We start from the raw sequence: 15633 nt of genomic DNA, 5'->3' as shown, positions 1-15633 counted from the left end.
TTAGTGAAGTTTGCGATTTCGCAACTCTCTCATTGTAGCTCAACATTTTCTACAAAAGCAAAAGCAAGTAACATTACTATGCACTTTAATTTACATTATAATGTCTAGGGGTGGGCAAAAAATCTAATTTTCTTGATCCAATCCACTTTTGCTCCAATCCAATCCATTTATAATCCATTTTATTAAAAATTCAATCCATTTAAAATTCATTTAATGGATATGGATTTCAATCTAATCTACATTTTATATATTTTATGGATTGAATATCCATTTTATAAATCAAGATTTTTAAATATGGATAATCCAAAAAATTCAGTCCAAATTTTCAATTTAAATTTTTAGTTGGGTTAGACTAAAGGTTGAGATGCACTAGGCTAAATTCATACTCGGACGGGCCTTGCTCGACGACCTATACGAGTCGGGCAGGCTCGACGACCATAAGAGGTTGGGCGGGCCTAAAGATATGAACGAACTAGGCGGGCCCGACAAACCAAACGAGTTGATGACTCGAATGGGTCAGACGGGCCCGAAGAACCGAACAGGCTAGGCGGGTTCGATAACTTGAACAGGCCCGGCGTGCCCAATGACCTGAACGGCCCTGGCGGCCCCAATGACCCGGACGGGCCCGATAACCCGGATGGGCCCGATGATCTAGACGAACCTGACGACTCAGACGACCCAAACGGGCCCGATGACACAGACATGCCTGACATCCCGGACAGGCCCGATGACCCAGAGGAGCCTTACGACCCAGATGGGCACGACGACAAGAATGGGTTAGACGACCCAGATGGCCCAAAGATCCGGACAGACCTGACAACTCGGACGACCCAGACGGGCCTGACAACCCAAACGAGCCCGACGACCTAGACGAGTAGGACGACCCGGAAGGTCCTGATGACCTACACTGGCCTTACAACTCGGATGGCACGATGACAAGAACGGGCCCGACGACCCAGACGGGCCCTACGACCCGGAAGAGCTCGACGTCCTAGACGGATCGTATGACCCAGACAGTCCCAACGTCCCATTAATGTCGTCGGGCCCGTTCTTGTCGTCGGGTCTGTCCAGGTCGTAAGGCCCGTGTAGGTCGTCGGGCTCGTCCGGGTCGTCGGGCCCGTTCGGGTCGTCGAGCCTGTTCGGGTCGTTGGGCCCGTCTGGGTCGTCCGGATTGTCGTGCCCGTTTGGGTCGTGCTCGTTCGGGTCGTCGGGCCAAATTGACACCTCTATGGCCTTAATGACACAAGTTTTAAAAAATTCAATTTAAATTTCCTTTATAAAATATGGATTCTTGATTTTAAACTTAATCCAGATATTTGGATTGGATTTAAATCTTGATCCAAATATTTGGATCTGGAATTTAAAAAAATTCAAACTACTTTTGCTAAAAAAATGGATTTGTGTCAAAAATCTAATCCAATTATTTGGATCTAAAATGGATGTGGATTGGATCATTAGAAATCCAATCCATGCCCACCCCTATTAATGTCTAGATATTATCTATTATTTATTTCAAAAGAACTTTGGCCACAATGAATAGTGAAAATAAAATATGGCGTGTGAATTTTAAATAAATGTTCTATCTTCTAATCTATTAGAGTGAAATGGAAGTATGCATTGGAATAAATGTATAATTAATTTACTACTAAGTGATTATCTCTTAATAACATAGATTTTTATTCATTTATTACTGATTTTATATATAGATTTTTGTTGACCTCTCAGTTTGAGTTTATTTTATGCAAGTAATCAATATAGACAACATCATTAAAATTTAGGTTCAGGGTGAATAAAGATCCACTTAACTTTTTTAAGTTAGTTACCAAAATAGACCTATGAATTTCTTTAACGGTATATAGAAGAGCAAAAAGAACATTAATATATTTTTGGGATATATTCATTATTTTTAAATATCTAACTAATCATATCACTTTTTTTTTATCACATTATATTATCTACAATATCTATACATGTTCTGTCTGGTTTGATTGGTGGAATACCAAAAATTTTATATAGGACACTTATAAGTTTTGCAACAAAAGGTCAAATCATGAGTTGAAATCCACTAGTTATGAAGATTTAAAAGTTTTATATTTATGTGTTTTCATTATTTAGCTTTAAGCTTTGAAATAGTTCTTATTCTTCAAAATTAGTCTAGTTTATACATAATGATTGCATTTAACGTGGAAAAAGTGTTTTCTTTATCTCATGTAGCACATGGAAATCTTTTTTTTTAATCAAATCTGAAATTATTATATAATGACTTTAATTGAAAAATTAACCTTCAAAAGATGGAAAAAGAGGAAAGACATGCACTTTGTTTGTTGTTTATGTTGGTTCCAAATTCTCATTTCATAGAGTGCCATGTTAAGTAATTAATTATTGTCAATATCCAATTTCGTCTGGGTGAATAAATTTATTTTCAAAAAAAAATAAAAAATAAAAGTTTAGTTAATGGAAAATAAAAAAATGTTAAACAAAATTTTCTTCAATTTTAGAAAAAAAAAGTAAAAAAAGAGAGATGAAAAAAAGAAAAAAAAAAGAAAAGAGAAAAAGAAGGAAGTGTCCAATTTGTTATTAATTATCACACTCCTTTTCATGAGCCCAACAACTCAAATATTTTATACCCTTTGTTTCTGTATTAGAAATTAGTTATATGATTGTAATAATTAGAAGCAATATCTATTCAAATGGTAAAAATCAATATTACTAATTGGGATTGATTTTCTTCTCTGATTTGTTGATGGTTAGAACCAATATTATTGATCTTAATTGATTTTGTGCTCTGATTTGCTGCGATTTGATTCCTATAATGTGTTGTTATCATGACCAACTCCTTCCTTATATTGTTCATTACAATTAAGATTAAGATTGCATTGATATTGCAAGGTGTGAGTAGGGATGTCAAAAAAATTCGTACCCGCGGGTATCCACGAATAAAACCCGCAACGGGTAGAAAACGGATATTAAAAATGGATACCCGCTACCTGCAGGTACGGATATTTTTGATACCCGCATGTTAACGGGGCGGGTACGGGTATCATAGTATCCGTACCCGTGGATACCCGTACCCGCTAAACTTTAATTAACCCTCACACACACACACACACACACACACACACACACACACATATATATATATATATATATATATATATATATATATATATATATATATATATATTAGTTGGCTTAATTTTTTTTAAGTTGCACATCTTGTCTTCTATCTTCATTCTTCAAACTTTAAGTATTGGTATGTTGTCTTCTTCTAAGTACATCCCTTGACATTCTTCTCTTTCCTTTATTTGAAATTGGGCATATACATGAAATCCTATATAGACAATGACGTTTATGGTATGCTTGTTGTCAAATGATGGAATCAAAATAAGAATACTTGACATGTGCCAATTGAGGTTTATTATTTGTTTATTTTGTTTATTTTTTAGGAATCAATTGGAGAAAATGGACTTTTTGATAAAAACACTAATTAAAAAATTTTCATTGTGTTGAAAGTCATTTTATAATTACTTTTATAATTATTTGGACTTGTATAGACTTTAGTTTATTTGAACTTTATTTAAAATTTATGACACAGATGTATTTTATTTCGTTTTATTTGAATTTATGATTAAATATTTATTTTTTAAATAATTTTGTAAATATATGCGGGTACCCGTGGATACCCGCGGATATGAAAAAAAGGCGGGTACCCGCATAACGGATACCCGACAGATATGGGTACGGGTACGGGGCGAATATTTATCCAGCGGGTAGGGTACGGGGGAGCTACTACTCGTACCCTACCCGCCCCGTTGACATCCCTAGGTGTGAGTATAAATACGCACTTTGTCATAAGAAAAAAGAAAAAAAAATTCTTTACACTTCTCTAATTCTTTCCTATCACCACTCCCACATACACACCTGCTTTTTTATCTCTCTTTAAAAAAACATATTGAAGGAGGTAGAAAAAAGAAGAAGAAAACATTCTCTACACTCTCTCTTTCTCTCATTACCACCCACATAGACACCTCTCATCTTTATCTCTATTGAAAAAACAAACACAAAAATATTAGAAAAGGAAGCAAAAAAAAAGAGAAAAGATAAAAGGTGAGGAGATATTGAAAAATTTTTAAGGTACGTCACTCTCAATTCTTTCATCTTTTGATTTAGTTTTTTTTTTTCAATTTTCATTCTTATTTTTTAATCATAAACTTTTTTTCCGCTTTCTTTATTGTCTGCCCGATCGCTCGCGTCGCATGACATCCAATTTAGACTTTTGTTTTTTCTAAAAATATATACAGATGATCTAAAAATAAAAAATAATTTTCTTTGTTTACTCTTTTATATCAATTTGGTTGCTCACATCGCAATGACATCCATAACTACATTAAAATAACTTAAAAAAATATTAAAAGCTTTAGTAAGACTATTAAGCTAAATTTGGGTTGTCCTCTTTCAATTCATTCTTCATTAACTCCATCTTTGCTCCAACAATAGCCCCGCTCTATACCTAAACCTTAATAAACCTTAAAATAATCCATCTTTATCAATCCCAAACCCAAACTGAGGCAGTAACTTTGTCTGTTCCCATAATTTATTCTGAATTGGGGCATTTATTTACATCAAAGACTGTGATCACATTAGGGGAAACTTGTGAAGACCTCGTCATTTTTCAATCTCCTCAATTAGGAAAAGTCAAAAACGTTTTTGCACCCTAAGACCATCCTAGGCGCTCACACCAGCGGCAATTTTTTTTTTTTTTTTTTTTGAAGTCCCCATCATTTTCTTCATACCATCAATGACTGGGAAAGCCCAAACAAATTTTGTGCCCTGAGACCAATTCAAATTGGGGCAACTCCCTAGTTAATCTTCATCACCTCATCCAAGCCTTTTCAAGCCCTTGACAATTTCATGGATGTCATTCAAATAGTTTTAAAAAAAATGATTAAAAAAAGTGTTTGTTAGTAAACTGATTAGACCAAAGAAATGATTTGAAAAAGTAAAAAAAATATCAAAGTAGAATGATTCCATGAATTCGAAATAACCATGAAATGGGGAACAATTCAAATTTGTTTTAAAAAAAATGCAATAGAAAAATTCATACATAAGGTAATTCATACATCATACTAAGTCATGCATACATGTGTCATCCATCTTTTTGAATAAAATATTTTCCATCTTTTCAATCAAAATCCTCTTCATTCATATGAATTACCAATATACCTTAAGCCCAGTTTTCACACTGGCTCCTAAATCTAGTTTTATCTGGCCTCAGTTTTTTTTTAGCCTCTAAACCTAGTTTTCCTTGCTCTCAAATTAAAATAAAGGAAAAATGAAAAATGAAAAAAAAGGAAATTCCACTCATGCATCCACACATCCATGTATGCATCATCATATAGGTTCAAAAAGAAATCATAACATGTCATGCATCATCAAATCATCCCTCATACTTCACAAAATCATTGAAAATCATTTTCAAAAAAATAATAAAGAAATTTGAAAAAAAAAAGGTAGCAATGACAATTTTTTTGTGTAAGTATCACAAATGTTAAGCATTCACGCGGTGTTTATCGACACTTAAAAAGCAAAATCCAGGTTCTCCTTTTATACATCAAGGCCCTCTACGAGGCAATGGTCATCGATCTCCTTACATCAAGACCTTTTGCGAGATAATGGTCATTGATTTCTTATGTCACATCGAGGCCCTCTATGAGGCAATGATCATCGATCTCCTTACATCAAGGCCCTCTGTGAGGCAGTGGTCATCTATCTCCTTACATCAAGACCCTCTGTGAGGCAATGGTCATTGATTTCTTATGTCACATCGAGGCCCTATGTGAGGCAATGGTCATCGATCTCTTTACATCAAGAAACTCTACAAGGCAATGGTCATTGATTTCTTATGTCACATCGAGGCCCTCTGCAAGGAAATCGTCATCGATCTCCTTACATCAAGACCCTTTGCGAGGCAATGGTCATTGATTTCTTATGTCATATCGGGGCCGATGCAATGGTCATCGATCTCTTTACATCAAGACCCTCTACGAAGCAATGGTCATTGATTTCTTTTGTCAGATCGTGACCCTCTTCATGGTAACGGTCACCGAATCTTTTGAATAGACCCTCTTCACGGGAGTGGGCTAATTTGGTTTTTTTCAAAAAAGTAAAAAAAAAAAAGAAAAAGAATATGGTTTTTCGGATCGGGACCATCTACATGGTAATAGTCGCTAAATCTTAAGATATAGATTATTTCCTCGGGATTGGCCTATTTTTTTTTAAAGTAAAAAAATGTTGTGTCGAATTAGGACCCTCTACTTGGTAATGGTCACCTAGTTCTTTTCTTTCAGATACATACCATCTCCATTGGAATGATCAAGTCTGTCTTCAAATTTGTTTTCTTTTGAAACCCGGTCGAAATTAGTGTTTTTATCTTTACTTATCTTTTATTACGATAATATGAAAAAGTCAATTTTTCATATTATCTAGTAAAATCTAAGTAAAGAGGGGCAACTGTCAACATCCTATTTCGTCCGGGTGAATAAATTTATTTTCAAAAAAAATAAAAAATAAAAGTTTTTAGTTAATGGAAAATTAAAAAAATGTGAAACAAAATTTTCTTCAATTTTAGAAAAAAAAGTAAAAAAAGAGAGATGAAAAAAAGAAAAAAAGAAGGAAGTGTCCAATTTGTTATTAATTATCACACTCCTTTTCATGAGCCCAACAACTCAAATATTTTATACCCTTGGTTTCTGTATTAGAAATTAGTGATATGATTGTAATAATTAGAAGCAATATCTATTCAAATGGTAAAAGTCAATATTACTAATTGGGATTGATTTTGTTCTCTGATTTGTTGATGGTTAGAATCAATATTATTGATCTTAATTGATTTTGTGCTCTGATTTGCTGCGATTTGATTCCCATAATGTGTTGCTATCATGATCAACTCCTTCCTTATATTGTTCATTACAATTAAGATTGAGATTGCATTGATATTGCAAGGTGTGAGTATAAATACGCACTTTGTCATCAACACTCCCACATGCACACCTCCTTTTTATCTCTCTTTAAAAAAAAAACATATTGAATGAGATAGAAAAAAGAAGAAGAAAACATTCTCTACGCACTTTCTTTTTCTCATTACCACCCACAAAGACACCTCTCATCTTTATCTCTATTGGAAAAACAAACACAAAAATATTACGAAAGGAAGCAAAAGAAAAAAAAAAGATAAAAGGTGAGGAGATATTGAAAATTTTTTAAGGTATGTCACTCTCAATTCTTTCATCTTTTGATTTAGTTTTTTTTTTCAATTTTCATTCTTTTTTTTAATCATAAATTTTTTTTCCGCTTTCTTTATTGTTTGCTCGACCGCTCGCGTCGAATGACATCCAATTTAGACTTTTGTTTTTTTCTAAAAATATATACAGATGATCTAAAAAAATAATTTTCTTTGTTTACTCTTTTATATCTATTTGGTTGCTCACGTCACAATGACATCCACAACTACATTAAAATAACTTTAAAAAAATATTAAAAATTTATAAATGATTAAAAAATAAAAAATAAAAGATTATAAAAAAAGAATTTATTTCAAGTGTGTATCTCGCTGCTCGCGTTGCGTGACACCAATTTTAAAATAATACTAAAATTTAAATAAAAAGGTTTTCAAAATTATAAAACAAATGAAATCATTTTTTAAATAATTTTTCAAATATTTTTTCATAAAGAACTACATAACCCTAATTCTCCATTCACATGGAGATACCTAGGAGCGAGGATTAATCCTCGTCGGGCCCAAAAAACAAAAAACATATTTTTGTTTCTTTTGTAAATTCATCTATTATTATTTTTGGTGAAAATAAATATTTTGAAAAATCACAAAACTTTTGCACATTTAATTAAATGTACCATCTTAGGACGGGCGTTGTGGGGTGCTAATACCTTCCCTACGCGTAACCGACTCTCGGACCCAAAATCTGATTTTTCGCATACCTTGTCTTATTTTTTTTTTTGTAATTTTCCAGAATAAACTATGGTGGCGACTCCAAACTCTGTTCTTACAAATTTTTATTTTTGGTTCGTCGTCCCGTTGCGATTTCTGTTGCGACAATTGTTTTACAACAAATTCAATCATTTCACTTTGAAATATTTAAGTTTGTAATCCCACGATAAGATTGCACTTTGCAGCTGATGTATCATAAATGAAGAATCATTTAATCATTCTATGGTACAAGTTAAAGGTCAATTTTCTCTATATTTTGTTGTTACAAGTTGGTATTTTCAAATAGTTTATTATCCTGAGCAGGAAGTAAGTTATGTTAATGTATTTGGTGGCAGAGGTGATTAAGTTAATGAGAGGTTTGTTTTCAAAGATATTTGGAGTCCCACATCACTGAAAAAGTAGTGAGAAGTTTGGAGCTTGTGGTACAAAAGAAAAGTGTGAATGGTTATGCAACATACTTACCTGGACAGGATCAATGGGTGATCAAGAAAGCCCATGGTCTAGGACAGTCACTTCCATTGCACTTGGGAAGGGTGTTGCTCTAAGGTTTGCTCAAATGGCAGAGCCTACGTCATAATTTGTGGCAAAGGGGGTCTGCGACCTAGGTTTATTATAGTTTATCTATGATCTTAAGTGTTGTGTTGTTTGTGTAGTTCACGTTTTCCCACGGTCTTTTAGTTCTTCTCTGTTTTAGCATAAATCTCTGTTTGTGTTGGTTCAATCTGTGTATATTGTTTTTGGTTGCTTATATGCTTTTCTAAGTGGGATTCTTATATTTCTGTAGTTGCCAATTATGTCATTTGATAGTACTATCCGATTTAACTATTCATATTAAAGGTTAAAGGTTAATTTATTCTAGTATTCACATTGAGTTATTATTTTTTATTTTTTTATTGTTTTTATATTTTATTAGGTAAATTTTGTTCAATTATTAAAATCCAAAAACATTAAACCTTACAATCATACTGGATATGAGGAAGTGCAAAATCTTTCTAAAAAAAAAAACTATGCCAGACAAGTATTATATATATATATATATATATATATATATATATATATATATATTAACTCATGTATAAATATGTGGCATAAAAAAATTCTTATCTTTTTAGTTATTTCTTGAAACACAAAGGTGGATGTGAAAGACATGTTAAATTTGTCATTATATCATAATTGTATTATTTATGATTTATTTATATAATCCTACAATTATGGTATATTAGAGGTGCAAATGTAGGAGATAACTATTTAAAATTGGATTTTTTCTAATAATGTAATAGAAAAGAAAAAAGTGAATTATGGAGTTGGTCTAATAATTAATAAATATTTTTTAGAATTTTAAAAATTTAAAAACACATTCCAAATAATTTTTGGCAGTTTTTAATTATGAAAATATCATATATTTTGTGGCGGTTTTTAACGGTAAAAATATGACATTTTATGTGTAGGTTTTTAACCGTACAAATATGATATATTTTTTTGTGGTTTTTTACCGTCAAAATATGATATATTTTTTTTTCAATTTTTAACCTTTAAAATTTGATATATTTTGTGGCAGTTTTTAACCGTTAAAATATAATAAAATATATTCAAATTAGACTATATTTTGTAACGATTTTTAACCATTGTTATTTTTTTTCTTTTTTGACAACAATACCCGTATAGTTAGAATATTTTTGTCACAAACTATTTTTGACTTTTGTAACTGTGATGAAAGTATCAAGCATAGTCGCTCACACTATGTTATACTCTAAATGGTGTCAATTATAAAAAAGATATTGAAATCTGAAAAAATAGAAAAGACTTCAAATTTGAAAAATATCAACAACTTTCTTATTGTTAATGCGATTATGTTGGAGCAAGGTCAATCATTGTTGGATCCACATAAATATTTTTTTAATAAAACATATAAAAATTGTGTGTTGATTTTTGGAGAAAAAAATATTTTAACAACTAAAGTGATTTTGCAAGTTTAATTAAAAGGGACCATCTTAGAACAAACCTAAATCTAATTTTGCATACCACTTACTATGTAGTTTTTTTGGTAGTTTTTCTTAAATTATGGTGACAACTCCATTCCTTTTTTAAAAGATGTCTTTCTCAATGTGTTGTCGTGAACATGGTGACAACATATGGGAATTGTGTTTGACTAAACACAACTTCACTTTGAGGAGTCATAAGTCTTGCCATGCAAGTAGGACTTAGTCATGTACATAATTTTTTCAACACTTGATAATATCTCATTTAAATTGCACCATTGTGACAAACTTGATCCATTTAATATCACATGATCTAATTTATTCATAATCTCTTCATTTTCTTCTTAATAAAGTAAGTGCAAATTATTTTATTATGTTTAAAAGTAAATAAAATATAAAATTTACCTAAAGTCATGATTATGAATTACATCTACCAATAATACAAAATGTAAAAAAAAATGTAAATAAAAAATAAAAATCTACTTAATTTTATCTTGTCTCTTAGTTTTGTATTGGAAAAAAAAAGCTAGTAGCTTCATTAATGGATGCATTACTTCTAAATAAAAGGGTAAGTAACATATGATTATCATAAGGACTGGAAATTATATTTGAGGTTCAATGGTGGCAATTTACCATCATTAAATACAAAAAAAAAAAATCATTAGTCCATAATCTTTTTAGCCTTCTATGGGGCAACAAACAACACCTTTATTATATACCTTATTATTAATTAGTTTGTACACCTCACTGAAGTTCCATGAGTAGGAAACGATCTTCAAAACAATTCCATTTTTTCTAACATGATTTTCAAAATGCGCAAAACTAACATCTGTCTAAAATAAATGGTAAAATTACTCTTTTAGTCCTTGTATTTGTTAATTAGTGTCAAATTGGTCCTCCAATTTTTCGTTGTCTCAATTTTTTAGTCCTTGTTTTTGTAAAAATGATTCAATTTGGTCGTGGACGTTAATTTTGACCAAATGGTGTTAAAGTCAACATCACATGTCAATTTCTGGTTCTCTTTATTTTTTTGAATTTTTTGAATTTATTTTAGTGTTTACACGTATCACTTCACAGTTGTGTCACATGTAAAAATGATTCAATTTGGTCTATATATTTGTTTTTAGTTTCAATTTAGTTCTAATTTTTTTAAAAAATGAAGCAATATTGTCCCTCCTTAAATTGACACTCAATTTACTTTTGTATAAATCTTATGACGATATTCTTACTAAAATTGACATTTTTATTAAATATTTGTACAAATATTTTTAAACAAGCTTTGTTTTTTTAGTTTTATTATTAAACAAAGTTAAACCCCAAACTTAATTTCAACAATTAACAATTTTGTCATCATATATAAAAGCATCAAGTGTACCATATTATACAAACTTAGTGAAGATTAAAAATTAAATAACTTGTCACAGATAAGTTTAGGAACTAAATTTAAAGTTCAAAACAAAACTAAAGTTTAATGATTTGTATAGAATTTAAAGTTAATTTAAAATATTTCTAGAAATATTTAATAAAAACATTAATTTTAGTAAGAATATCACTATAAGATTTATAAAAAAGTAAATTGAGTGTCAATTTAAGGAGTGACAATATTGCTTCATTTAAAAAAAACGGGACTAAATTGAAACTAAAAACAAATATAGGGACCAAATTGAATCCTTTTGACACGTGCCTTAAGGTATAATGCCTTAAGGTCTTCCAAAATGGTAGAGCCTACATCATAATTTGTGGTAGTGGAGTTTGCGTTCGTGCAACTCCTTCATTGTAGCTCAACATTTTCTACAAAAGCTAAAGCAAGTGACATTACTATGCACTTTAATTTACATTGTTTATTATCTATTTCAAAAGAACTTTGGCCACAATGAATAGAGAAAATAAAAGATGGTGTGTGAATTTCAAATAAATGTTCAATCTTCTAATCTATTAAAGTAAAATAAAAGTATGCATTGGAATAAATGTATAATTAATTTACTACTAAATCATTGCCTTTTAATAACATTTGATTCATTTATTACTGATTTTATATATAGATTTTTGTTGACCTTTCAGTTTCGAGTTTATTGTATGTAAGTAATCAATATAGACAACATCATTAAAATTTAGGTTCAAGTTGAATAAATGTACACTTAACTTTTAAGTTAGTTACTGAAATAGTCATATGAATTTATTTAACGGTATATACAAGAGCAAAAAGAACATTAATATATTTTTGGGATATATTCATTATTTTTAAATATCTAACTAATGATATCACTTTTAATTTTTTTATCACATTATATTATCTACAATAGATATATTCTTCTCTTATTCTTTATTTAGCATTTTGGTCTTTTGTCTATATGTTATACTCGGTACATCACTGAAAGAGTAGGGAGAAGTGTGGAGCTTGTCGTACAAAAGAAAAGTGTGGATGATTATGCATCATACTTACCTAAACGGGATCAATGGGTGATCAAGAAGGCCCATTGTTTAGGTTAGTGACATTCATTGCACTTGGGAAGTGTGCTACTCTAAGGTCTGCCCAAGTGGTGGAGCCTACATCATAATTTGTGGCAAATGAGGCCTACGTTCGCATGGCCCTAACATTCCATTCATAAGTTTTGTTTTGTTTGTGAAATTTAGGTTTATTCAGATTTATCTATGATCTTAAGTGTTGTGTTGTTTGTGTAGTTCAGGTTTTCCCACGGTCTTTATGTTCTTCTTTGTTTTAGCATAAATCTTTGTTTGTGTTGGTTCAGTCTGTGTATATTGTTTTTTATTTTATTTTTGGTTGGTTATATGCTCTTCTAATTGGGATTCTTATGTTTCTATAGTTGCCAATTATGTCATTTGGTAGTACTATCCAATCTAACTATTTATATTTAAGGTTGAATGTTAATTTATTGTAGTATTCACATTGAGTTTTTATTTTTTTTTACTTTTTTACAGTTTTTATATTTTATTAGATAAATTTTGTTCATTTATTAAAATACAAAAACATTAAAACTTACAATAATATTGGATATGAGGATGTGCAAAATCTTTCTAGAATGAAAAAAAAATCTATGCCAGACAAGTATTTAGGGAGAAGGGTCTTGAATCTTGGAACGAAAAAGTTAAAGCTAGTATAGTTTATGTTTCCTTTTGGTAAACCTTTGAGGCTTTCGCACTGCCATAGTGTAATCTAAAGTTTATTAGAATTTTTATTTCTAATCATTTACTGATCTCTATTTTATTTTCAAATGCACAAACAACTTTTCAAAGGTAAAATTTCCTTGGATCACAACACGTTAATTATATTACTTTTGACTCTCTCATTCTATACACCCAAATCATAATGTTAAGGACAAGTGTGAAGAAAACATTGAAACATAAAACCTTTTCTACATTATAGTTATTACAGTTTGTAGGTTCAACACATGAAATGCACAATGGCTGAGCAACGAATGATAACTGATGTTGCGTCTTCCTCTAACTCGTCTAAAAGACAAAGATATGACGTTTTCTAAGATTTCAAGGTGAAGACACTCATAGGAACTTCTCTAGCCATCTTTATGAAGCTTTAATGCAAAAGAAAATTGTGTTGGATGACGCGGATACCTCAGAAGAACTAGAAAAAGTGATAACAAACTATGATTTATTAGGAGCAGGAAGTAGAGTCATTGTTCCAACTACAAATAAACAAGTACTTAGCCGAATTGATGAAGTATATAAGGTTGAGGATTTAAGATCTCATCTCCGTAAGACCCGAGAAAATTAAATAATTATTTAATATAAATGAGGGTAATGAAATATTTATGAAATTTAATGTGGGGAATTATGATAGGGAACAATACCAGCTCAAATGGTTGAAAGTACTTGGCTATTAGGAGAGGACTTGGGTTTGAGTCCTGTGGATGTCATTTGTGTGTTAATTTGATTGTTTCATTGTTTTAAATAGGCTTGACCATGGTGCGTAATAATATAATCCTAGTTGTATAAGAATTATCATTAAACATGAATTGATTGGTTGGTTGCCCATTTGCTTGGCAAGTGGGTGATTGTGTGTTTGAACCTTGACTTATGTGAAATAGGTTTCTTTTTGCCAAAACTCTTTTTGGTCATGAAGGGGAATGTTCAAAAACCCTAGCTGTCATAGGGAGCTGGAAAGGCTGAGAAGACCTCGTGTTAATGGCATTTGATGGCCATTGCCATTAACGCCTCATAATAATAATTTTCGGTTTTATTATTAATTAAAGTAAATTAGGGTGAAAAATGGGAGGGGAGGATAGGCCTTCACAACTAAAGGACTGAATTTGGCATTGAGAAAAGAGAGTTTGGGACACAAGTAGAGAAAGTATTAAGGGCTGGAATCAGTTTTGGAGAGGAAATAAGGGCTAAGGAAAAAATGGGCTAAGTGGAATTTTAGGCGTCACCAAGAAAGCAACGAATCTAAGTTAGGGGAGCTGAGTTTTTCATGCTTTAATCTATCGTTAATTTATTGGATGTTGTATGTATTGTTTGTGAATTTTTGGTCCTTGCCATTTTTTGAATTCTTTTTGTGTTTCTGGAAATTTTCAAAAATTGCCTCGCTGCCTTGAAGGTCTGTCAGGCGAGCCATGTGTATTACTGTCAATTTCTGGATTTCTGCCAGAATTCGCCTGGCAGCATGAACTAGCGGTCAGGCAACACAACTAGAGTAACCCAGTTTTTTAGGTTTTTGCATGAATCGCCTGATAGCGATGAATACCCGCCAAGCAACGCGAGCAAGATTTGCTCGTTTTTGGTGTTTTATGGCTTTTGGGTTATTCAAATTGGGGGAAAAGGGTTCTTAGCAACTGGATACATTGCGAACTGTCAAGAATTATTGAATTGTGTTGTGGTTCGAGGTATAGGTTGAATCATTGTGTGTATTATAAGTGCATTTTAGGGTTGTGGGAAAATAGGGAATTTTGATGTTCGGGGATTAATTACAGCATGAATTGCACTGAAAAGCTGGTGGATATAATGTGGGTTGAGTATTTGTACAATTGTAGGCATGATTAGCTGCTGGGTTATGAAACTTGACATGGGGAATTGAGGGTTGTCATAGGTGTAGAGAAATTTTGGGTTTTACCCAGAATTGTATGCACCACTTGGCGAACCTTGCTTGCCATCAGGCACCAGCGTAGGGAAAAGTGGCACTACGTGGTTAAGAGGTGCAGATGCAAGTTTGGGATCCTATTTGGGTACTATGTGCAACATTGACTGCAGAATGAGACTTAGGTTAGGGTGTGTCTTTTAGAGTTGCCTACGTTCAATGTATGATGGAATTACATGGCTAAGTGTTGAGGTTTGATGATGGGATTCCAGGAGTGTTGTAGGAAGGGTGATTGTAGTTGTTCAGTGAGGAAGACTTGATTGTGGTTGAGATATGTATTATTGGTTACTGGAATTGGAGTTCCTACATTTAGGTTTAAATTATGATTGGGTTTGAAGGTGGATATGGTTTCAAATGGGAATGGTATGAGTGCATTATAAATGCATAGGCATAAAAGCAATATGGATCACGTTTAAGTGTAGGATTTCAGACGATACCTAGAAATCCAAAGATTTCTAGAGCGTGTGGCGCATGGCGGTGAAAGGCTTCTGCCAAGTGATCTTCAACCAAACTTTGCCTAGCGGTGCTTAGGTAGGGGA

General features: G+C 32.0%; 1 non-coding gene and 1 pseudogene across 1 annotated transcript; both read left to right on the top strand.

Moving 5' to 3' along the window:
* Positions 1-8459: 8459 nt before the first annotated feature.
* On the top strand, positions 8460-8609 carry LOC114189373 (annotated as a pseudogene).
* A 3810-nt stretch (positions 8610-12419) lies between these two features.
* On the top strand, positions 12420-12580 carry LOC114189363. Its single transcript, XR_003605666.1, has one exon. It is a non-coding gene; the product is annotated as a U1 spliceosomal RNA (small nuclear RNA).
* Positions 12581-15633: the final 3053 nt, after the last annotated feature.

Source organism: Vigna unguiculata, chromosome 6 (assembly GCF_004118075.2).
Source record: "Vigna unguiculata cultivar IT97K-499-35 chromosome 6, ASM411807v1, whole genome shotgun sequence".
In the NCBI taxonomy this organism is placed as follows: Eukaryota; Viridiplantae; Streptophyta; class Magnoliopsida; order Fabales; family Fabaceae; genus Vigna; species Vigna unguiculata.
Note: the sequence above shows the minus strand (reverse complement) of the source record. Positions and strands in the feature narration are given on the sequence as shown.